Below are 26545 nucleotides of genomic sequence, written 5' to 3'. Positions count from 1 at the left end.
ATTATGTCGGTAGGTGTGAAGGGCATAGGGCCATAGGCACATAAAAGAAAAAGAGTGCATTTTCCTAAAAGTTAAAAAAGAAATCCTGGAGGACATAACAGAAGAACTCCAAAAGCAGGACATGTCCTCTTAAAAGAAAACGTATGGTAACCCTAATTTCACTAAGAAAAGCAAGACTACAGGTCCATGCAGGCAGTGAGCAAAAACCAGGACTGAATTTCCCAAACCAGAAAATCTGGAGCCAGTTGGCAACCCTAGGCGTGGATGTTGGATTAAATCTAGAAGAAGACCACAGAGAAAGTGGCAGAGACCAGCACTGTAACAGAGGTCAGACATTCTGGGACAAACTTTTTAATTCACAAATTGGGGGGGGGGGGTGGAACGTCTAAGGGGGTCTTTTACTAAAGCTTACCTCGAGTTATCTGCAGCAGAGCTCATTTTATTTCTAAGGGACCTGCTGCAAATAACTCGAGCTAAGCTTTAGTAAAAGACCCCCTAAATGCACTAAGCAAATAGTATACAAATTAATCAGGAGTTTTTAAGGGCACCTAAATCCTGTGAATAAAAACATGACATGCTAAACACATAGGGGTCCTTACGGTGACCTTATGCAAGTCATTACCACATCCTAAGGCTATTTTTCCCAAGGCTGTAAAAACCCCAATTTTCTATTTTTTTTTTTTTTTTATGAACAGCCACGCACTAATGTTGCCCTACATGTGACCATTTTTAAAAATTACCACAGGAGCCCTTACCGCCTCTTATTTTGAAGGTTGTAAGAGCTCCTGCGTTATCTGTGCACTAACCTGTTAGCATGCAATCATGTAGATACACTAACTGGTTAGCACAGGAACTCCCACTCATCACCCCTTACATGCCCCCTACTAAAAAATAAAATAAAATACCAAAAAAATGATTTAGTGTTCGGTTAGCAGGTGCACATTCCCAAACTGCTGCGTTACACTGTAGCATTTCCTGTAGTAATCCATTTTTTATGCTTAGGTGCACATTAGCATCTAATGCAGTTTAGTAAAAGGGCCCCATAGGAAGGAAACTAACTTTAATACTGTTTCTGGCTTCAGAGGTTAGAGGTGGATGTTAAGTCTAGTTCACACCTCTAATGAATTAAACAAATTGAAGTCTTTTTGGCCCAAAGGGACTAACAAGCAGATGATCAAAAGCCCCACGCTGTTCCAAAGCGCTTTAAAAATAGCGCTGGAACAGCACGGGGCATTATTGGATCCATAATCAGAGATAATGTGCAAATTTAAGCACGCAATTCTCTCTGATTATGGGGTAGAAGCGCAAGAGGATTGTGCCTGAGTATGTGGTCAGGCACAATCCTCCTGCACTTGTTTGACAGGTCTGAGCTATCAAAAACCCAGACCTGTTAAACAAAGGGGCTGGAAGTCCATGGGACCACCAGACCCCAACTACCCCTGCCCTGAGCAAGATAATAATGGGGGGCTGGAGGTCCGCCAGACCTCCGGTCCCCTGACCTCCCCCCCCAACACAGGTTCAGGAAGGGCTGGAGATCAGATGGGTCTCCAGCCCCACCTAACCCCCCCACTCCAGCATTTCTAAAAAGTCCCTGGTGGCCCAGTGGGTGACCAATACCCCCCCCCCCCCAGTGACAGGGGGCTGAACGCCCCCCCCCAACACAGGTTCAGGGGGGTGCTGGAGACCTGTGGGTCTCCAGCCTCCCTACCCCCCCAGCATTAGCAAGAAGTCACTGGTGGTCCAGTGGGCCGCTGTCAATCCCCCTACCCATACCCCTTTCCTTGAGTTGGAGGAGAGAGGTGGCCTCCCTCCTCTTCCTTTGATGCCGCCTGCAAAATGGCGGCACCCAACCCTGCCCAGTGTATCCTGGGATGCGCTGGGTGGGGCTTCATACCATATAAGGGAGAAACTCCCTTATATGGTGTGCAGCCCCGCCCAGCACATCCCAGGATACACTGGGCAGGGCTGGGCGCTGTCATTTTGCAGGCGGCATCGAAGGAAGAGGAGGGAGGCAGGCCACCTCTCTCCTCCAACTCAAGGTAAGGGTGGGTAGGGGGGATTGACAGCAGCCCACTGGACCACCAGGGACTTCTTGCTAATGCTGGGGTGGGGTGGGGGGCTAGGGGGATGTAGACCCACCGGATCTCCAGCCCTCCCTGAGCCTGTGTCGGGGGGGTCGGGGGACCGGAGGTCTGCCGGACCTCCAGCCCCCTGTCGCTAGGGGGGGTCATCGGTTCCTGGGGGGGGGGTCATCGGTTCCTGGGGGGGTTGCTGTATTGCGGGGAATGGGGGCCTGATAGCATGCAAATGCATGCTGGGCAGGGCTCACCATTCCTCCCCAGTGGTCTGCAAACCCTAACACCAGCTCCAATCTGGCGTAGGGTTTGCTGCAGCCAGCGAGCCAATCTTTGGTGTACTGGTCGCTGATCATTGGGAATGAATAGGTTTAACATGCATTTGCATGCTATTTGCGTAAAGAGCCCTGTTTGCATACATTTGCATGCTAGTTGCGTTCAGAGCCTTCAAGCGCGTTGCTTCACATGCTCGGGGGTTCTGATCATGGGCAGTAGCAAACACAGGCGCTAGTATGGCGCTAACAGCCTCTAGCACCTGCGTTTGCTTCTGATCATCGGGGCATAAGTCCTGTAATCCCCCATCCAACTACCTAACCCCATTCATCCACTAATCCACCCCCACCCACCTACCCACTAACATCTACCAACCACCTACCTTCCCCTACCCATCCATTAACCTGGTTCCACCCACCTACCCACTAACACCATCCCTAAAGCCAGTGGTGTAGCAAGGGGGGGGCGGGAGGGGCGGTCCGCCCCGGGTGTCAGCTCGGGGGGGGGGTGCTCCCTGCCAGCTCCCCCCCTGGGCGCATCGACACCCCCCCTCAGTGCCCACCCTCCTCCATCCAACCAGCTCCCCCTACCTTTAAAAAAATATCGGAATCCGAAGCGAGGTGCAGCGCCTCGCGCCTGCACGTAAAAGAAATGTGCAGCATCTCATCGGGCCTTCTCTCGCTCTGTCTGTCCCGCCCCTGCAGAAATAGGAAGTTGCGTCAGCGGAGGGCGGGACAGACAGAGCGAGGGAAGGCCCGATGAGACGGTGCTCATTTCTTTTACGTGTAGGCACGAGGCGCTGCGCCTCGCTTCGGATTCCAATATTTTTTTAAGGTAGGGAGCTGGTTGGACGGAAGAGGGTGAACACTGGGTCGGGGGGGTTGTCGATGCGCCGAGGGGGGGTATGTCATCATGCTGCACCCGGGAGGGGGGTGCAACGGCGAACCACCCCGCCCCGGGTGGCATCCCCCCTCGCTATGCCACTGCCTAAAGCCATCTACCTATCCCCACTCATCTACCAACCTACTCCTATCCACTTATCCACTAACATCTACCAACCACCTACCTTCCCCTACCCAGCCACTAACTCACCCCCTGCCCACTAACACCATCCCTACAGCCATCTCTACCTGTCCTCACCCATCCACTAAGCACCCACAACCACCTACCTAGCTCAACCCATCCGCTAAGCCATCCCTTAACTATCCTCTCACTAACTTACTAAACCAACTTCCACCCTACAGGTCCCCTGCAGTTAACCTTATCTGACTCCTCTAGTCTGACCATTTAAAACTGGAAGAGGTTCTGTTGACACAACTGACCTCAGCTGAACGGGCACAATTTATAAAATGGTGTGCATTAAGGACTGGAGGGGTACTGTGGGGTATAGGAAGTGGCATGGTGGGTGGGGTGGATTAGGGGATGGGTAGCAGTAGTTAGGTAAGTGAAGCTGGGTTAGTGGATGGATGAGGGTTTGTTGGTAGAGGATAGGTAAGATGGTGGGAGAAGGTAGTGGGTAACTGGGTGGAGGGAGTCTCAGGGCAGGTCTCTGGTTCAGGGGTCAAAGGCCAGGAGGTTTTTGGCTTGAGAGTCCAAATACGGAGTTCCTCTGGCTCCTCCAGTGTCCTGAAGCAGAGTCCTTCTAATTCAGGAACCCTAGTACCTAGCTTGATTTTTGTTATGTTTGGAAATCTAACTCCTGAGTGAGAGATGGGCCCCTGGTTTCCCACAATTGTGAGACTGCTGGAAGGCCTGCAAAATGTAACCTTTCCTGCAGAATTGCCCAAGGATACTAGGCCAAGCCAGATTAGGAAGGTGAAGATTGAGGTGAGTGGTGTGATCCATTTCCCTCTATTCACCACCTCCCATGCTGATGTCCTGGCAGAAAGAGAGCAGTGGTAGCCTGTTGTCCTGTGTCCTCCTTCTCTGCCACCCAGGGCCTGACTTCCAATTTCATCTGCAAGTCCACCACGGGGCCCTGCAAGCCCACCACGGTTCAAATCACCAGTCCACTAGGGCTGGCAGGGGAAGAGGATGCAGGCTGATGTGCTGCAGGTGCTCTCCTCCCCTCCTTCTATCTCAATATCAGTGTTGGAAGAGGGAGAACAGGGAGAAGGGGATGTGAGATTTTGGTTTTAGCTCATTCCTTTTTCAGTTCTAGGGAGTCACTTTCAGATATGGTTGGCATGTTCCTGTCCCTGGAAGGCTCACAATCTTTTATACCTGATGCAATGAAGAGTTAAGTAGGATATTGCCATCTAGCACAGCCTTGTTCATCAATTAATTAAATAAAAATGTTTATCGTCCACTTAATTATATTACAGAACTTAAGTGAAGAAAAAACTCCAAAAGGAGGAAAATTAAATACATTCAATACAAATAATACTAAATCAAAATCAAACAATTTACATAAATCAAAACATATCATACACTATCCTGAACAGTTCCAATCTAGAAGCCCCCATTTCCCAACCTGATCCAGCCCTCTACTTTTTCTGTCCACTAGGATCAGCAAATTCCAATGAAAGGGGTAGATTTTGCAGTACTTATTGCAATAGAAAAATCACGGGAGACCAAAAACCCTGATTATGCTACATTTCATGTCTGTGACACATGAAATACAGTGAATATACAGATTTATGTCATATTTCAGATTCATGGAGCTTAATAGTTAAGATTGCATATCACTTTGCAGATGCACTTGGATTAGAATTTTCCATGTTTCTGGCCATCTTAACTGGCTATACTGATGCTTTGGTTTAGCTGAATTTTAACATGCAGAAAAGGGCAACAATGAAGTTTAAGAAAGAGAGACAGAGAGCACAGAGGAAGGGCTTATGCTTTGCCCAAGAATAATTGAATGTGAAAACTACAACCCCCTCCTCCATCTTCAAGGCCCTTTGAATGCAGAGTACCTCCAATCAAGGTCAGGGAGACAGGGTATGTGCATGTGTGACAAGGCACAAAGGCAGCTCAGCAGGGGAACTTCAGATTGGACTCATCAGGAGGCGACTGAGTTGGTGAGGACTCCTCCCTGAGGAATGTGTCACCTTATAAACCACAAATATTCAAGGTAGGCTTTTGTGAACAGCCTAAATCCTTATTGAAAGAAAACAGAGTCTCTGTCAGGGTCATATCTAATCTCTTCAGATCCCATGCAGAGATCACAGAGACAAACAGAAACATTATCACCTCTTTTTCTCTGCTGGTTATGCCTCTCCTCATGCATCCTAGCATTCCTGTGGGCATTGCTTTTTCACACTGTAGCATTATTTTAAGATCTTCATATATGACCACCCCAGCATCTGAGCCCCATCACTTAGGGCTTCCTCAGATTTCTGCACCCCTAATGTATGACCCTGGTTTTTGCACTGAAATCTAGCTGACAAATGCAGGCTTTTCTTAGAAGAGTCCATGTTTTATTTTGCTGGCAGAAGTATCTGAGGTCTTGGTGATCTTAGTTCCGTTTGAAAAATAAACCATAGGGTTGCTGCAAAATCTTGGTCAATATTGATTAGAAAAATCCTGAAAAGATTCATCCCCAGGCTTGATACATGATGCACTACACTATCAACCTTTCTTAACATAAAAGTACCTGGTGGCAGCAGAATGAGGGAAAGGGCTGGAGGCAAAGAGCAGTTGGCTGCCATGCCTTCTGACCTTAACCATTTTCTAATACAATGCACCACATTGGTTTCAATCCTCAAACTTCTCAGTTTATTTACCAGTCTTCTGTGTAGAGTGCCTTTAAACATGAAACAAAAGAGAATATTTTTGATTTACTTTAATTTCATTTTGGAAATGGATGCAAAGCACATCCCTAGAATTTACCCAAAAGTGAGGTCACACTGACTAGCTTTTAGTAACCAAACTTTTCCCAGTTACCACTTTTAAAAAGACAAATGCAGGAAATAATGTCTTGAAAGGTTGACCAACAGAACCATCACTGGAACTGCCAAAACTTAATATTCTAGGATATGTCCCATCCGGTTTCATATCTTTGTCCACTTTTAATTTTGCTGATTCCATGCATGTAAGTGATATGTCGGCTAACCTGCTATCATATGTACCCCTGTCAACAATATATGGTCTTTTTTTTTTTTCAATCCTAGCCTAGTAGTTAGAGCAGTGGACTTTCATCCTGGGGAACTGAATTCGATTCCCACTGCAGCTCCTTGTGACTCTGGGCAAGTCATTTAACCCTCCATTGCCTCTGGTACAAAATAAGTACCTGAATATATGTAAACCGCTTTGAATGTAGTTGCAAAAACCTCAGAAAGGCAGTATATCAAGTCCCATTTCCCTTTCCCCTTTCCAATCCATTTTGCATTATTGAGCAAAGGATCCTCTGTGCCTGTCTGAGCTTTGGTGCTTGCTAGCGAAATACCCAGTGTACCTGAATGTAACTCACTTTGAGCTACTGCTGAAAAAAGTGTGAGCAAAATCCAAATAAAATAAATAAATACATTTAAAGCAGTTCTCAACCCTTGTCGGAAGGCACAGCTAGCCAGTGGCAGCTACCGCAAACAATAGTCTTAAACTAGATTTATATAAAATAGGTCTCCAGATCTATCTTATGCATATTCATTGTGGTAATCCTGAAAACTCGACTGGTAAGGTGCAGTGGTGTAGCTACGTGGGGCCATGGCCCCCGTAGATTTGGCCCTGGACTCCCCTGCCGACGACCCTCTCGACCCCCCTCCCACCGCCAACCCACCATCGCCGTCGCCTACCTGGAGCCATATGGTAACCCTACCCCAGCCCCCACCAGCCAAGGCCCTCTTCTTCCGGCGCAAGGCTTCGTTCTGTTTCTGACGTCCTGCACGTTGTACGTAACATAGTAGATGATGGCAGAAAAAGACCTTCACGGTCCATCCAGTCTGCCCAACAAGATAAACTCATATGTACTACTTTTTGTGTACGTGCAGGACGTCAGAAACAGAACAAAGCCTTGCACCGGAAGAAGAAGACCTTGGCTGGCGGGGGTTGGGGTCCCCCACCATCAAAGGTAGGCGATGGTGACGATGGCTTGGCGGCAGGAGGGGGGGTCGAGAGGGTCGTTGGCAGGGGGGGTTATAGTTGTTGGTGGTGGTGGCGGCGGTGGCGGGGGGGGAGCTAAAATGTGCTCCCTCTCCTCGGGCTCTGGACCCCCCTCCCGCCGAAGTCTGGCTATGCCCCTGGTGAGGTGTACCTCTAGGACAGGGGTGAGCAAGCTTTATACACAGAGGGTCGCATGAATGTCAGTACTATCTCTAGCAGGCTACACATAGAAAATTAACAAATGCACCATATAATTCACTGCCAATAAAACTCAATGGAGCTGATATTCAAACCACACAGGAGTTAGCCAGACTGCTTCCCGGGGTCGGTGCTGAGCCCGGATATTCAATGCCGGGCTGTTTCTGGTGACCAGCATTGAAAATCCAGTTTATTTTTAAGTTGATATTCAGTGCTGGTCAGTTAACTATAAACCGGCCAAATATAGGCCTTCTATTTTGGCGGCCTAATTTGGCTTCCAAACTTAGCTGGCGTTGAGCTGAATATTCGTGGATAGGTGGCTATATTGCATGATATATAGCCAGTTATCCACTAAGTGCTGACCAGGAATATTCAGTGGGAGAGAACCAGCTATCTCCCGCTGAATTTTCACAGATAGCCGGTTAAGCACTGTTCAGCCAGCCAGGAGCCGTTCCTGAACGGTTAAAATAGTGCTGATTATCGGGCGGAATGTGATTGCTGAATGAACATAAATTATTACCAGAATGGTATGTTACTCTATACTTCTGCCATTCCGAACAGTTACTGTCAAACAAGTCTTGTCCCCTTATTGTATCCTGACAATTATAATCTGTTTAATAAGCTGCTGTTTTTTATGTATACTTCCCATGGTCTTGCAGGCCACATAAAATTCTGCTATTAGGGATTCCACAGTGACATTAAATCTTTGAATTCTGCTGTGTTTCTGGTAGTTTAGATATCAGTGCTAAAACAGGCAACAAGGCTGAGGGGCCAGTGCTATAAGCTTTCATTCGAGCCATGTGCTGATGCTTAGCGCATGGCTTCATGACACAACTGTAATGCCAAATTTTTCTTTGCTGATGAAGTAACCAAACTCTATGCAAACAGAGAGATCACCGGACACATGCGCACATGCAAACAAAGCAATGGCGCATTAAATCTGCGCATGTGCTAGAATGCTTATCAGCCCGGAAACATTAATGATTTGTCAATGCAGGTTGACCTAACAACATCTTCCGATGGATTTTCTTTGTGCTTATCTTGAAAATATAAGCCATTTACTTCTCCTAATATATTGGCGCAACATCATCTGTTTTCTCTTGTGCAGAATTACATACTAGCATACACCATACTTTCAGACTCCTGAGGCAGGCACCTATGCCCCGAAACACGGCCACTGTATCGAGTCTTCCCGTGTATTTTAATAAAATTTAACATTCAAGAATTATTGTGTCTCCCTTGCGTCCTTTGGAAGAGCCTAAATACCCTACTCTTTGGTTTTTGTGTACTACGGTTGTAGGGATTGAGCGTTCCTCCACATTTTGTAGTTCACTCTTTTGTCAATACAGGAGCCCAAATATTATTCTGCACAGAAATATACAGCAGTTCATCAGTTCTCCCCAGTTCCTTGCACATGCCTTACTTCAAATTTCCAGACCTCCCCCCCTCCCCCACACCCAACAAAGTGGATGAAAAACATGCATATATTACGGAGTTATGTATACACGCATATGGCTTTTTTGAACTGGGCACTGAATTGCACAGAAGATAATGAATCATAAAAGTGATTTTCTAACACATTAAGGGACCCTTTTACCAAATAGCAATAAAAAGTGGCCTTAGCACACACTAAGGCCTTTTTTACCACTGAGGTAAAATGGCCAAGTTTCCTATTTTTTGTATTAATGGCCATGTGTTGATTTTTCCCTGTGTTAATCAGTCAGTGTGCAGCAATGCCCACATGCTAACCAATCACTGCAGAATATGCCCACTCCCCATCCCCCAGACCTACTTCAGCGTGCCCCGCGGTAAGTCATTTTTTGCTGTGGTAAGCATGGGTTAGTGCTTTCCACAGCTTTGAAAAAGGGCCCCATATTATTGGCATGGTCACACAGTGCAGCAGGTCACAAAGTATTGAAATGGAACCTGTACATAATACTGGGCTGTGAACCTGAGTTTGTAAATGTGAATGTAGGTGTGTCTATATATGTACCAGTTAAAAGAGCCTACAAATGTGTTTTATAGGTGCTACAACAATAAATATCCAAACACTGCATATAAATAGATTCATTTATAGCAGTAAAGCAAATGCAATAGCTATGGATGCTAGAAAGCAAGTAAGTGCTGAAAAAGTATTCTGAAGTTGAGGTAGTATACACAGGACCTCTACGTTACCAAGGGTGGGATGGTAGGGGCAGTCTGACTGGGTACAGGCAGCAAGGAGGTGCACTGAGCAGTTGCGCAGCTGCAAGTTCTGCCGGTACCCTGCCCTGGAGCAGGAAGTTGATGTCAAAGGAGGCGGGAAGCAGCAGAGCCTAGAGCCATGCAACTGCTCAGCACACTCCCATGGACCATGGTACACCAACCAAGGTAGGTACGCGGCGCCACCGCACAGGATTTAATTTCTGGGGGGAAAGCCTGGAACATAGTTCTGCCACTTCTTTTCAGATTCAAGAGCCAGAGCAGCAGGAGTGTTGTGCTCCAGGCAGCATGCAGGAAAGAGCAGGGGAGAGGGTGTGCCTTACCTAGAGCACAGAACAGCCTTTAAGTTTCCTATCAGCCCTCTCTTCTCCCGTTGCTCCCACCCTTGGTTTGCCCCTCCCTGTGCTCCACATAGAGAATGGCACGGGGACAAAGTTTGTCCCCGTCCCTGTGGGTTCTGTCTCTGTCCCCGCAGGTTCTGTCTCCATCCCCATTTCATCCCCGCAGATTTTATCCCCATCCCAGCCCCGTCCCCGCAGATTCTGTTCCCGTCCCCGCAGGCTCTGTCCTCATCTGAAGAAGCCTCAAACACTTATGATTTTATATTTAAATCATTTTATTAAAGTATAAAAAGGAGCTATATGCTGTGCGACTGTTGTTTATAAATCACAAACAGAAAACAATAATAACAGCATGTCTGGGCAACTGGGCGGGTTTTGCCAATCTGCCCGTTTGTCTGGACAAACAGGCAAATTGCTAGCCTCCCCTCCCCTCCCCTCACTTACTACTGCCCTGGTGGTCTAGTGACCTTTTCTGCCTTCGGGCCAGGAAAGAGCCCCCTCTTCCCTGCCCGAAGCGCTGCCCTGCATGCATCCTTCCTGTTCCTGAGCTCAGTGCCAATTCAAAATGGCCACCAAGAGTTGAAGTGACCTCGCGAGACTTCAACACTCGGCAGCCATTTTGAATCGGCGCCAAGATCAGGAACAGGAAGGATGCATGTAGGGCAGCGCTCCGGGCAGAAAAGAGGGGGCTCTTTCCTGCCCCGAAGAGGTCACTAGACCACCAGGGCAGTAGTAAGGTAAGGGGAGGAGGGTGATGGGGAGGGGAAGTAACGGGGTGTGTGACAGGGGGAGGGGAAATGTGACAGGGGGCGGAGCAAAGGTGTGAAAGAGGGTGGGGTGTGAAAGGGGTGTGGTGGGGTGTGTGGTGGGGCAGGGCATGTGTCCTCCTTTTTGAGGGACAAAATATGGTGACCCAACTCAAACATAATTGTCCAATTCATTAACCACCTTCAAAGTAGAGAATGACACGGGGACAAAGTTTGTCCCCATCCCCGAGGGATCTGTCTCCGTCCCCACCACCTCAGGTTCTGTCCCCGCCCCGTCCCCTTCCCTGTGGTTATCGCGGGTCCCTGTGTCATTCTCTAACTCCATAGTTCTACTTCCTCTATGTCTGCAAATTAATCCCTGCCAATATAAGGCCAGCCTGCAGCTAAAGGGGCCATTTTGTCATTGTTGTGGTTAGCACTGCACACAGGCATCATCTTACAGAGACGTTTATACATACATGTGTTCATTGATCTTGTATGTTTTGTCCTCTGTGTTTGAATTTGTTTTCATATTAATCCTCTATCTTTTTGTGCAGTGTTGTAATTCTAGAGGAGGAAGGGAGCAGAAATATCTCTGTGTGTCTGCACAACTGGTAGACATGGAGTATGAGACTAGGCCTGGGTACAAGAATGTAGAGAGAGTGGTTAATATGTCTCAGAGTAGCCAGGAGGTGCGAATGGTGCAGGGGGCAGCACATGGAACTAAAAGACCAAAGCCTTCAGAGCAGACAAGAGGGGGTCAATGAGTAAGTCATGGCACAGGTGCCAAGGTGGATAGCAGTAGCAAGCAGGCAGGGATAAGCATGCAGCCAAAGCATGTCTGTGCTACATGCTTCCCTGAGAAAGAAAATGACCTGCTTATCCAGCATGTCTGTGCTGAACATCATAAATTGTATTGGGAAGAGACACTAGCAGACTAGAAAAAAAAAGGATAGGGGATCAAATATCTGCAGATGTAAGCTTCCTTGGAGTGAAGAGCAAGCGACTCTTTGTTGGCAGGATAGGCATTTTAATGTTAGGAAGAAGCAATACAAATAGTGTTCCTATTGGTAGACAGGGGGAGGGCCAGGATATTCCATAGAGCTGACACCCCTAGAACAGTTGTTCATGGCCACAATCCAACCAGAGCCAGACATAATTGGCAACTTAATAAAGGGTAGAAACACATCAGAGATGTCCAGCAAAGCAGAACCTGGTGAGTAGATCTTATGATAGTGGCCATGAGACGTTGGTTAACAGCATAATAGTAAAATGACCAAATATAAGCAAAAATGCAACCAATGATGTAAATTTGGAAATTGTACATTAAAACCTAGTAATAGGACTAATGTGATACAGTATCAGAAATATATGCATTTAACAGCATTGTAGAATAATCATATATATACAGTATAACAGAGGTATGATAAATGTCAGTACAATAGAAATGATACCATAACAGCATGGAAGAAAATTCAAATAACGGATATAATACAAGGTCAGTATAATACTAACAAAATACCTAATAGGTACATATTAGAAGATTCAAATAACATAGATATGATGCTAGTCCTATTCCTAAAATACAATGGAACATCTTAAAATACATCCGAGGTGACAAGTGCAGTTGAGTTATAGACTGGACAAGATGGGTAGAACAAAGTCAATTGGGATAAATAGATGAGTGGCTAAACTGAAGGCACATTATATGTACAGTTGAATAAGATATGTATTTGGATTTTGCTCACACCTTTTTCCAGTAGTAGCTCGAGGTGAGTTACATTCAGGTACACTGGGGTATATCTCTGTCCCTGGAGAGCTCACAATCTAATTTTGTACCTGAGGCAATGGAGGATTAAGTGACTTGCCTAAGATCACAAGGGAACAAGCCACCTCTGGATGTCAGGACTGGTGCTCTAACCACTAGGCTATTCCTCCTAATTGGTCTAAGTTACAGGTTGTGCAACAAAATAGTCCAGGTGCAGAGTGAGTGGATAGTCAGTTGCCACCTGTATTAAAGGCTTGGGAGAAGAACCAGGCTTTCACCTGCTTCCTGAAGTAAATTTTAAAGTGTGGGGACTACTCTTGAGAAGACTTGCTGGTAGGTTTCATGCAATTGCTTTTGATAAGGGTGCAGATAGTGATGCTCCTTGAGAGGATCTTAAGAGATCTCAAAGGTGTGTAGAGGGCTAACTTATTGATATATAAAAATATCAGAAATATATAAAAATATCAGAATAGCCATACTGGGTTGGACCAATGGTCTCTTTAGCCCAATATCCTGTTTCCCACAGTGGCCAATCCAGATCACAAGTACCTGGCAGAAACCCAAATAGAAGCAACATTCCGATTTGTGTCAAAAGATGGGCGTCCTTCTCTTTTGAAAATAAGCCTGATGATCTCTTCTCCGCTTCCCTTTGCACCTTTTTTTTTTTTTTACACCTTTCTCCCTTTTTTCATTGGACCCATTTCTTTTAAAGTTTATTTTTGTAATAGTTTGTTTCTTAATAAAATAGATATATGTTTTTGGTAAAATGGGTGTCATCTGATATGTCTAGAGCTGGGGTTGGGTGCAATAATCACCTTATTTGGAAGACTGACTCCATGCAGTGCTTCTTGGGATGAACCACACATGGTTAGGCACCACCATTTTGCAAGATGGCAGCACGGAGGCAAGAATGAGTGACCATCACTCCTGCCTCACACTTTAAAATGTTCATGAGGGGCACAGAGGCATGGGGTGTGGGCCATGAGTCCCTTCTGGGTTTAGGGGTGGTCCATCAACATTTGTGGGATTGGGGTGGATTGGAGAGGTCCAGGGGTGGGGACAGGATTCAGATAGGTTTTATTCTCTTCCTGTCAGCGCATGAGCAGTTTGTATGCTATTTGCTGATAGCATTTGGGAGCTAGAATTTCACTTGGCCAGTGTTAGGAAACTGTGCGCTAAGCATCAGCACATGGCTCGAATGCAAACTTAGTTCATTAACCAGAATCCCACCGGAAAAAAAGTGATTGTATCCCACAACTGACAGCCAGTGGAACCACGTTTCCTTCTGTTAATTTCACTTCACGCAGTTGTCTACTCTAGGGAGACATAAAAAATGGAAATTAATGTTAGTAAAACTATAAGATTTATCTTCTTCAGACCCCTACAATCTAACAATCACTGCATAATGCAATTCTATGCATATAACTGTGCCTGTGTTTTAACCCCACCATGGAAAGAACCTGAAAATGCATCCATCGCACAGAAAACTAATAAAGCCACTAAGAATTCACTATGTGTCTTTTTGAGTCAACCATTTCCAAGGGATTAATATTATGTACATGAAAAGTAATCCCGTATAACATTTTGTCCCGGTTAGACTATTGTGAAGCTTTGTATGTTGGTTTACATTCTAATTTAGCTACGAAGTTTTTGCAGAATGTCGCAGCAAAATTGGGGCCCTGTTTACTAAGGAACGCTAGAATTTTTAGCGTACCCTAAAAATTAGTGTGTGCTAATGCTACAGACACCCATATATTCCTATGGGTGTCTCTAGCGTTAGCACATACTAAAAACGCTAGAGTGCCTATATCACGGCTTAGTAAACAGGGCCCTTAATGTTTAATTATTCAAGATTTGAGTATATAACTCCTTTGCTGAAAAGCTTGCGTTGGCTGTCATTTCATGCGTGAGTTGAATTTAAGATTGCTTGCATGGTGTTTACAATTTTACATGGTTATTGTTCTGTTTTTCACACTCATTTATTAATGAATCCACTTTATCGTGAGAATTCTCATTTCTGTCCTACTCCATTATTGAGATTTCCAACAAGAAAGTATGCTAGAAAAGAGTTTTAGATGGTTCTTTTGTATATCAATTAAGAGAGTAGGGTTAAATGGTCAGTATTCTCAGTGGAGAAGGGTAGATAGTGGGGTCTGTGCTGGGATTGCTGCTTTTTATCATATCTTTGTTGTTCGTGGAAATAAACACGATTTAAACATAAATGATCTAGAGATGGGAGTAACTAGTGAGGTAATTAAATTTGGTGATGATACAAAGTTATTCAAAGTTGTCAAATCGCAAAAGGATTGTGAAAAATTACAAGAGTACCTTACGAGACTGGGAGACTGGGCATCTAAATGGCAGATGACAGATCTGAATCATTCAGCATACCATGCAGGACTTCTTAAAGTTTTTTGGTTCCTGCACCCCTTTAACTCAGGGGTATGGAATAGAGAGCTGCACAGGAACAGGGACAGCAGGAATCCTGCGGGGATACACCCAGGTTCTACGGGGTTCCCAAGGAACTATACGGTGAGCGGACCTTTCTTCCTCTCCCCCTCATGCACTGACAGGAAGGAAATCATTAAAAAAGCTGTCTGAATACTGTCCCCACCCCTGAACCTCTCCAATCCACCCCAGTTATCAGCACTAATTGGCATTAATTAAGATTCGCACTCACAACTCGCTAAGCGTATTCTGTAATGTGGTGCACCTCAATTCTGAGTCGCATAGTTGAAAAGGGGGTGTGGCCATGGGAATTTATAAAATCTATGCATGTTGTTATACAGTACACCTGCTCTGTGCCTAATTTAGGCATCAGGATTCGTGCTAAGTAAAACATGTTGTAAATGGCCGCAACTACATTAGGTTGCGTAGAGAGGCACTCGGCATTATTCTATATACCGTGCAGAAATTTAAACCTATTCTTTAAAATTTAGGCATACTTTACAGAATATGCCTACACTTATTTTTTTCCATGTGGAATTTTCAGGCACCGTATATAGAATCTAGCCCTTGAGTGGCAAATTCTCATAAGAAACATGTGCTTCCTCTGGCCCTGGCAAGAAACAGTTGTGCTGTGTGCGATACTTACCCAGGAGGAAGCCCTCACCATGCTTTCTCTCAGTGAAATTCTGCCCTAGAGCTGAGTTGGACAAAATATAGGAATCATGGCAGCCCCCTGGAAACTCTGAGACCACATTCAAGATCTTTATTCATGCATCACACACATCCTGAATGTTCAGTGTGTAGAGTGTTTTTTTTTTATGGTTCATTTCTACCCCACATTTTCCCACAAATGCAGGCACAATGTGGCTTACATGAATTACAAAAGAAGAGAAGTACAACACATGAATTTTACAGAAGAATAAGGATAAAACGCTAGCAACAAGTAGGATGACTAAACAGCAGAATTACTAATGGAGTATGTTTTTCCAAAAAGGAACGTTTTCAGCAACTTCTTGAAAAGATGGTGATCAGTTTGTGATTTTAGGTACAAAGGTAGAGCATTCCAAGTCTTCGGGCTGGAGTAGTGGAAGGTAGAGGCAACAAGAAGCTTGTATTTGACACCAAGGTTGCCAGATGGGAAAAATTTTCCCAGCCCAAAATCAGCCCTAAACCCGCCCAAAAAACGCCCAAAGTCAAACCCCGCCTCTCACGTCACCAACCCCGCCCCTCGTGTCACCAGCCCCGCCTTCTACCTCATTAACCCCGCCCCCGACATCACCCCTGGCGTTGTTAACCCCGCCCTTGATGTCAACCATGCCCCTGAAAAGCTTCTATTGGACCAAATTGGACCAATAGAAGCCCCGGAAAAAAGCGCACAGCGGCCACAGGAAAAAAGCCCAAACCCGCACCCCTGCAGCCGCCGAAAATTTTCCGCAGCTGCTTGCAGAAAACCTGCCCAGTGTTGCGGGAAGACCGCAACCCTGGTGACAATGTTTGACACCCCTGCAAGATGAATAATGAAGTTGGAATATATATCAACAACTTGTTAATGCTTGTAAAATAGCTCGCTGTAGTGTTAATGTGCAATCTAAGCAAACGAGGTGGTGAGATGCAAATGCATGCAAAGTATCGTATTACTTTTTCTGTTGTGGAATGCATTTCTCTATCAAGTGAAGGTGTAAGAGAAAGCATAAGTAGAACCTCTCACACTCATCATGTTTGGCATACCAGCAATATTGAAAAACTCAGATTTCATGTCCTCAATTGTGCCTCCTGCTCAGAATACTTCTGGGCATGTCTTTTTCAAGGCCTGAAGGTCTTGTTTAAAGTGTCTGAAAAAAAGATGATCGCTCCATTCCTCAGGCTACTCCAATCACATTCTGGAATGATCCATTGCCAGGTAAACATAAGGTGCTGAAGAACTTCACCAACCCTGGTACGGCATGCCCTTGAGTTGTGGCTGCATCTATATTTCTGTTTCTTCATACAGGGATCAAATCGCCCTTGTGCAGAAACAGTAGATATGCACCCCATGTCTCTCTGGTATCCCCTCCTTTCAGACAAGTGTTGCCCTTGTCTGAAATATACACTGCCTTGCCTTTTGCAGCTTCATGAAATTGGCTTGGGCCTGTGCCACCTGGCTCTCCCTTCTGCCTGGTTGCCTTGCTCTCTCCTTTGTTCTCTGTTTTCTCCACTTTCTCCTGCTCCAACTTCCTCTTACAGATCAGGAAAAGCCGCAGGTAACTCATTCTGCACAAAACATTACTATTTATGGCACTATAATGCCAAACACAATAATTCACGGTATTTTTAGTCTACCTCACACCACTTGCTTTATCCAAGGTGCTAAGGAACCCGGCGTTCGGCCTTCCAACCTTCTGTGTACATCGTTAGATCTGGGCAAAATGACAAATGACCTCATTTCCATGCTATTACAATACACTGAGCACATTACAATGCAATCATAATAAACACAGCTCTGTTATTGGCGCAGCCACGTGTACAGATTACCTATGCGCTAACCCCTTTTCTGCATTTCTACGCTCATGATTGCATAGAATATTATGCACAGATGTACCTCTAACCCCTTCAGTGTGAAGGTGAATCAGCATTAGCAGTGCTATCTGTAATGAGCATTCAGCCTTCTACCCTAATTCTGGTCAGTTCTAACAAAGGACATGTTTACTGACTTTGCCCATTGTGTATCTGCAGAAAAAGAGATTAGTAAATCAGATTCTGCATTTTAAAATGATTAGCTTAAACTCAATGTGTATCTAGAGTGTTATCACCTGTGCCCCATCTACAAAGCCAATATTTGAAATGTAAGGATCACATAAAGATATCGGAGGAGGGGAGAGGAGGGGAAGAAAAAAAGTGACTGATCTTCAAGTCAAGATATTGTGGGGGGGGGGGGGTGGAGGGGGGGGAGTAAAAAAGCAGAGGTACCAATGATCAGAAGCCCTGCACTGTTCCAAACAGTGCTCAACATAGTATCGTGGACGGGCATAATCCAACTGGGCACCCATCTTTAAGGGCGCCCGGGCGAAGGGGCAGGGCATCCCGTATTATCGAAACAAGATGGGTGTCCACCTTTCGTTTCGATAATACGGTCAGGGATGGCCAAATCTCAACATTTAGGTCAACCGAAATGTTGAGATCGCCGACCTTAGAGATGGCCGACCTCAGTTTACGTGGATAATGGAAACCAAGGACGGCCATCTCAAAAACAACCAAATCCAAGCCATTTGGTTGTGGGAGGAGCCAGCATTCGTAGTGCACTGGTTCCCTTTCACATGCCAGGACACCAACCGGGCACTCTAGGGGGCACTGCAGTGGACTTCACAAATTGATCCCAGGTACATAGCTCCCTTACCTTGGGTGCTGAGCCCCCCAACCCCCCCCCCAAAACCCACTACCCACAACTGTACAACACTACCATAGCCCTTAATGGGTAATGGGGGGCACCTAGATGTGGGTACAGTGGGTTTCGGGTGGGTTTTGGAGGGCTCCCATTTACCACCACAAATGTAACAGGTAGGGGGGGATGGGCCTGTGTCCGCCTGCCTGAAGTGCACTGCAGTACCCACTAGAAACTGCTCCAGGGACCTGCATACTGCTGTGATGGAGCTGGGTATGACATTTGAGGCTGGCATAGAGGCTGGAAAAAATGTTTTTTAATTAGTTTTTTTGGGTGGGAGGGGGTTGGTGACCACCGGGGGAGTAAAGGGAGGTAATCTCCGATTCCCTCCAGTGGTCATCTGGTCAGTTCAGGCACCTTTTTGAGGCTTGGTCGTGAACAAAAAGGGACCAAGTAAATTCGGCCAAATGCTCGTCAGGGACGCCCTTCTTTTTTCCATTATTGGCCAAGGACACCCATCTGTTAACCACGCCCCGTTTCGCCTTTGGTACACTACCGGCACGCCCCCTTGAACTTTGGCCGTCCCTGCGACGGAAAGCAGTTGAGGACGGCCAAAATCGGCTTTTGATTATTCCGATTTGGGCGCCCTTAGGAGAAGGACGCTCATCTACCGATTTGTGTCGGAAGATGGGCACCCTTCTCCTTTGAAAATAAGTTGGATAGTAGCATAGTAGATGACGGCAAAGAAAGACCTGTACAGTCCATCCAGTCTGCCCAACAAAATAAACTCATATGTGCTACTTTATGTGTATACCTGACTGATTTGTATCTGACATTTTCAGGGCACAGATCGTAGAAGTCTGTCCAGCACTAGCCCCGCCTCCCACCACCGGCTCTGCCACCCAATCTCCGCTAAGCTTCTGCGGATCCATTCCTTCTGAACAGGATTTCTTTATGTTTATCCCACGCATTTTTTAATTCCGTTACCGTTTTCATCTTCACCACCTCCCACGGGAGGGCATTCCAAGTATCCACCACTCTCTCCGTGAAAAAATACTTCCTGACATTTTTCTTGAGTCTGCCCCCCTTCAATCTAGTTGTACTGCCTTCCCATCTCCAGAAAAGGTTCATTTGCGGATTAATACCTTTCAAATATTTGAATGTCTGTATCATATCAGACGTTCAAATATTTGAAAGGTATTAATCCGACACTGGAACAGAGCGGGGCTATAACACAAATATAGGCATGCTATTAGCGCTGATCATAGGGGTGAAGTGCAGGAAGAGGCACAATCCTCCCGCGCTTGTTTGACAGGTCCAGGCTGTCAAAATCCAAGACCCGTCAAATGCAGGAGATTGAGGTCCAATGGATCCACAGATCCCCGGCCCTATTGCTCCCCCCCCCCCCCCAACAGCCCCCATGTCGCTGGCTTTGGGGTGGAGGGGACTCTTTTCAGGTTCTCTGTTGGTGTGCAGATATGTTGGACAGGGCTCCCCATTCCTCTGTGAAAGGGGCGGGGCAGGAATTTTTTCCTGTCCCGAAGAATCCACTAGACCCCCAGGATGGCTTCAGTCAGGTATGTGCCAGGACCCTGCGACTCAGGGGAGTCCAGCATTCAGTGGTGTGCTGGAGGGAGCAGCCCTGCTGCATTTAACAACCGGCTCGCAAAATCTTTAAAAACTTAACAACCGTCTCTTGCGAGCCAGCTCCAGCACACCACTACACCTGTGGCTCTCACAGAGTTTGAGCAGCACGGTGCCTAAACTCTAGTGTTGTTCACATGGGTTACTGAGAAAAGTTCAGGAGCTGAGTACCATGAATCTCAAATTTGCTGAGAGCTATGCACTGCTGAAACTATGTAGACCAACTCTTTCAGAGGTGATGAGTGGAGGAGTGGCCTAGTGGTTAGGGTGGTGGACTTTGGTCCTGAGGAACTGAGCTTGATTCCCGGCACAGGCAACTCCTTGTGACTCTGGGTAAGTCACTTAACCCTCCATTGCCTGCTGCATTGAGCCTGCCATGAGTGGGAAAGTGCGGGGTACAAATGTAACAAAAATAAATAAATAAAATGCTGGCAATAGGCCTCTGGAGAAAGTGAGTGGTGATTAACAATCTGAAAGGGAAGCCAGTTTAGAAGGTTTGCGGTGGAAAGAGCCCAGTGGAGATTAACTGATGGGGAAAAGTCAGTGTTAGTTGAAACTGGATGAGATAGGTTTGGGGAAGACATTGTATGGGGGTGAAGAGCTGGGAAGATAGATGTTTTAACTCTCCTCTTTTCAGTGGTAGTTCAAGGTGAGTTACATTCAGGTACTGCAGATATTTTCCTGCCCCCCAGAGTGCTTAAAATCTAAGGGACCAATGCAGTAAAGGGTGCTAAACTTTTGCACACAATTCTGTGTACCTTCTATGGAGTAATGAGTTTTGCACATGAGTTAACTATACACAAAACCTTGGACAGCCATTAGTGCACATTAGAGAATGACACGGGAGTGGGTAATCGTGGTAAACTGCAGTAAACCGCAGTAAAACCGCAGGAACGGGGAAAATTTTCAAAGTTTTACTGCGGGTGCAAAAAGAGGTTATTTCCCCGCCCTGCAGGAGTGGTACAACAGACACCTACCCATAACAGACGCCTACCCATGGGCGTAGTTTGGGGGGGTGAGGGGGCATTGCCCCCCCCCCCCAATTGCAGGGCTGGCGCAACGGTGCAGGCAGCTCTTCCTGCCCTCAGCTCCCAGACAGGCTTCCTCTTCGTTCCTGCCCCCCCCTGCGTGCATTTAAACCTTTTATTTTCCTTGCAGCGACGGTAGTGAAGCACACAACACAGCGGGCTCGCCTCCAGCCTTTCACTTCCCTCACTCAGTGTCACGCCTTCTTGCAATGATGTATTTCCTGTTTCCACAAGGGCGGGACACTGTGTGAGGGAAGGGAAAGGCTGGCGGTGAGCCCGCTGTGTTGTGTGCTTCACTGCCATCACTGTGAGGAAAATAAAAGGTTTAAACGCGCGGGGGAGGGGGGACAGGAAAGAATGGAGAGGAAGGCTGTTGGGGAGCTGAGGGAGGACAGGGAGAATCACTGGACATGGATGGGAGGGCAGGGGGAGAGAAGAGATTGCTGGACGTAGAGAGGAGGAGAGGGAAGGGGAGAGGAGAATTGCTGGACATGAATGGATGGAGGGGAGGGCAGGGGAAAGAGGACAATTGCTGGACATGGATAGATAAATGGAGGGGGCAGGGGAGAGAGCAAATTTGCTGGATATGGGTGGATGGAAGAGAGGGCAGGGGAGAATGGAGAGTTGCTGAACCTCGATGGATGGAGGGGGCAGGGGAGAGATGCTGGACATGGATGGATGGAGGGGGGCAGGGGAGAGAGCAAATGTACTGAATATGGGTGGATGGAGGGGATGGAAGTCAGGAAGGAGATGCACATGGATGGAGGAGCGGGAAGGGAGGAGAAATGCTGGACATGGATGGAGTGGAGGGCAGGGAAGCGAGAAGAAATGCTGGACATGGATGGAGTGGAGGGCAGGGAAGAGAGGAGAAATGTTGGACAAGGATGGAGGGAAGGAAAGCAACACCAGACTTTGTGGAGGGGGAGAGGGAGGGAAAGTGACATCGGACCTTGGAGGGAAGGAAGAAGGGAGGGAGGGAGGGAGGGAGAGTGACACGACGTTGCAAGGGGAAAGAGGAAAGAAGGGCATGGGGTATAGGGCCTTGGAAGCAAGGGAATGAAAGAGAGAAGCGGATGGCGCTGGGGACTGATAGGGTGATGAGATCCAGTGGAGGGTAGATGAGGGCTAATAGGATAGGAATGAGAGCTAAGGAAGTGGGTGAAAAAAGATAGGGGTTTAGGAGACTGGATATTAAGTGAGAGACAGAGGGAGCAATGGTAAAAACTAGTAGGTAGATGAGAAGTGAAATAGAGACTAAGGTGAGAGAAAGGGGATAAATAGTAAACCCAAAAATAGTACCAGCCTATCCCGAACGTATTTACATCTGCATTATCCAGAATGCAATGGACTTAGATACAAATCAATTTATGCATCCAGCTTTTCTTACATAAGTACACAACTGTGGAACGCTTTGCCTAAAACCGTGATATCTATCCATAACCATCTTAACTTCAGGAAACTACTGAAAACCAACTTGTTTAAGAAGGCCTACCCCCCTGATCCAAATGAACTTCCTACTTCCTGCGACACAGCAAAATATGGACCGTACTAGACTTCTATCACCAACCCCTCTTTATTTCTTTGTTGTTTTATACTGATGTCTGGTACATGCTTACTACTGTACTATGTATTTGTATTATTGAACCAGAGCCTACCTCTACGGTATTGTGTAAGCCACATTGAGCCTGCAACTAAGTGGGATAATGTGGGATATAAATGTGTTAAATAAATAAAATAAATAAATAAACACAAATAAGGGGAGTGGGGAACATGAAATGTAAGGTCACTGCCAGACAGATGTAGGAAAGGAAAGGACAAAGCCAAGAGGAGAGAGAAGAAATGGAAACGCCAACGTGGAAAAGAATTTAGTGAAGACTGACACGTGGAAAGTAGAAGAGACTGGGACCAGCCCAATTAGAAAAATAAAGTGCTCGGACAACAAAGGTAGAAAAGAAATATTTTTATTTAATACTTTTTAAGGACTGAGATGTGCCTGCTTTGTGAAATGTACTTCTTTTCTATTTTTGTATTTTGCAGAGTGCAAGAGAAAATACATTTCTGTTTCTCTTTTACCAGTGGGAGATCTCTTTTTCAGTTTTTCTGTGGTTCCCTGTTTTGTATAGTGAGAAAAGAATTAAATGTGCTTGGAGTTGTAGAATGATTAGAAAAATTAGTGCTCATTATTGCTTGTTATGTGAATGAATATTCCATCACTATTTCATTATTGCTTGCCAGACCAGTCCAGTATTATTACATTTTAAAGGCATTTGTTTTAATTCGTGTATGCAGTCCTTATATGCACATGATTTTGCTTTTTAAACCCAAAGGTAAATCTTAAGTGTGGTTAAACAGCGAGGCTTCTGTGGATAGGGACAGAGTTCGTGGGGATGGGGATAGAGTTCACGGGGACGGGGACAAACTTTGTCCCCACATCATTCTCTAGTGCACATCACATTAAATCCATGCTAATGAAACTATTAGCTACTCTGTGCAATAAAAACCCTACACAGGGTCGCTGAGGGGGGGATTACCTAGGGCCAGCCTCCAAGGGGGGCCTGGTGCCGGGGTCTGTCTCTCTCCTGCTCCTGTGTGTCGAGACCCGAGTGGTGAATGCGTTAACGCAATAACCCGGGTTCTGGCACACAGGAGAAGGACAGTGACAAACCAAGGGAGGAGCAGACACAGAAAGGTAAGGGGGGCAGGACTGGAGGTGGCAGCTGCCTGAGTAGGAGGGAGCGAGGGCTGCGGGGGGGGGGGGGGGGGGCGACCCCAGAAGGGGATGAGGCAAGGCAGGACAGTGGTAGCAGTGGTGGCCCTGCCCCAGGCCTAGTTCTGTCTCTTGGCTGTTCTGACCCTACATAGCCCTGTCTAGAAATACATACTACAAAAGAAAGAAGTATCAGAGGTCTTCACATGCGGGGGGGGGGGGGGGGGGGGGGCTCTAAATTGATAAGTCATATATCCTGTGTACAAAACTTGCACTATTGACCCACTAATGACTAAGGTTAATAGTGCAAGTTTTATACACAGGATATATAACTTATCAATTAAAAGATCCCCCCCCCCCCCCCCCTGCTTGTGAAGGCCCCTGGTACTTCTTTCTTTTGTGGTTTGGACCTTGTTTTGTGCTTTGAATACCCTCTCTTTGTTTTTGTCTAGAAATACATACTCACAGGTCAAGCTAAACCATCAGGTAGGTAGTCTCCTAAAGTGTCATATTCTAGGGTGGGGTAGGGCTAAGAGGAGCAACAATCAAAGCAAAACAATAGGTCCTGACAGCCACACAAACTCAAAGAACCATCAGCACATACTTTAACCCATAGGGAGGGTGGGCAATTTTCTAACAGCCCATTTACCTCAGTGAATGGCTTTTGGAATCTGCCCTCCTTAAAGAACAGTTTTTTCAAAAGAATAATTATTTTGAAGAGAAGTGCTCAGAAGGCTGAGTATCATGATGGGGTTTTAATGATGGTCTGAGGAGGTGTAAAAGCTTAGCTTGATCTTCTGCCAGAATGTTAGTGGGAATTTCATGCCTGTTTCTTTTTCCTATGAGTATAAGGACCAGCAGTATTTTCTGGCTTTCATGAAGAGTATGATTTTAATTAAAAAAAAAAAAGACAAAACTGAGGGGAGATGTTCTGAACCAAGAGTAAAGTGCTGGACATTTGACAAATGAATATTGGCACTCATGGAAGTTGCAGATCCATACATTTGTGCATGTGCTGGAATGCTATTCTGAACATAAAAATACACACAGTGGCATTCTAGTAAATGCACATGCAATCTGCTGAGTGTTGATACAACCTTTTTGTGCACTAGATATAGTTTCCAGCAGTGCAGACCCATGTTCATGTGTCCAATGTCCTCTCCCATGTTACTGCACATTTTGTGTGCTCACTTCTCAGCCTAGTTCTTTTTTTTATTATTTATTTATTTATTATTAGGATTTATTTACCACCTTTTTGAAGGAATTTACTCAAGGTGGTGTACAATAAGAATAAATCAAACATGAGCAATAGACAATTACAGCAGTAAAAATATTTAAATAACAATACAAAGTATGGCATAGTATACTACTTACAATGTCAACACAATAAGTGGAGGGCCATAATCGAACGGGGACGACCATCTCTAAGGACGTCTCGGAGAAGGGGCGGGGAAACCCGTATTATCGAAACAAGATGGGCGTCCATCTTTCGTTTCGATAATAAGGTCAGGGATGTCCAAATCCCAACATTTAGGTTGACCTTAGAGATGGTCATCCTTAGAGATGGTCGTCCCCGGGTTTCAGCGATAATGGAAACCGAGGACGCCCATCTCAGAAATGACCAAATCCAAGTTATTTGGTCATGGGAGGAGCCAGCATTTGTAGTGCACTGGTCCCCCTGACATGCCAGGACACCAACCAGGCACCCTAGGGGGCACTGCAGTGGACTTCAGAAATTGCTCCCAGGTGCATAGCCCCCCAAACCCCCCAAAAACCCACTCCCCACAACTGTACAACACTACCATAGCCCTAAGGGGTGAAGGGGCACCCCCGCCGCTGCCGGCGCCACCACCAAGTTTGACCCCCCCCTGCTGAACACCCTCTCGGCCCCCCTCCCGCCGCCAACCTTCCCCCGCCGCCGCCGTCACCTACCTTTGTTGGCGGGGGACCCCAATCCCCGCCAGTCGAGGTCCTCTTCTTCCAACGCAAGGCTTTGTTCTGTTTCTGAGTCTGACATCCTGTACGTTGTACGTGCAGAACATCAGACTCACAGAAACAGAAAAAAGCCTTGCAGATCAGCCAGCAATGCGGCCGCTGGCTGATCTGCAAGGCTTCGTTCTGTTTCTGTGAGTCTGATGTTCTGCACGTACAACGTACAGGATGTCAGACTCAGAAACAGAACAAAGCCTTGCGTTGGAAGAAGAGGACCTCGACTGGCGGGGATTGGGGTCCCCCGCCAGCAAAGGTAGGTGACGGCGGCGGCGGGGGAGGGTTGGCGGCGGGAGGGGGGGTCGAGAGGGTCATCAGCAGGGGGTCCAGGGCCAAATCTATGGGGGCCCAGGCCCCCGTGGCCCCACGTAGCTACGCCACTGCTCACTAGTACTCAGCCCGCAGCAGTGAGTGACATGTAAGCTACTTCCAGCCACAGGCTGAATTAACCCTGTATATTCAGTGCCAAGGCATGCATAACTCCCAGCATTAAATATTCAGGTATGTCCGAAACTAGGCACAGCCTAAATTCAGATTAGAACCTTGTTAGTTTGACACATAAATTTAGGACAGCTGTGTTGTTGTCCTAACTTTATATAATTACATAGCGGCCCTTTTATTAAGTCGCATAAGCGACTACATGTGCCCAACACACGGCAATTTCAAGTTACCACCCGTTTAATTTTTTACGTGTGCCCACTATGTGCGCCGGAAAAAAAGTTTTATTT

Source organism: Microcaecilia unicolor, chromosome 3, assembly GCF_901765095.1.
Source record: "Microcaecilia unicolor chromosome 3, aMicUni1.1, whole genome shotgun sequence".
NCBI classification, from domain to species: Eukaryota; Metazoa; Chordata; class Amphibia; order Gymnophiona; family Siphonopidae; genus Microcaecilia; species Microcaecilia unicolor.
This window is presented reverse-complemented; position numbering follows the sequence as displayed.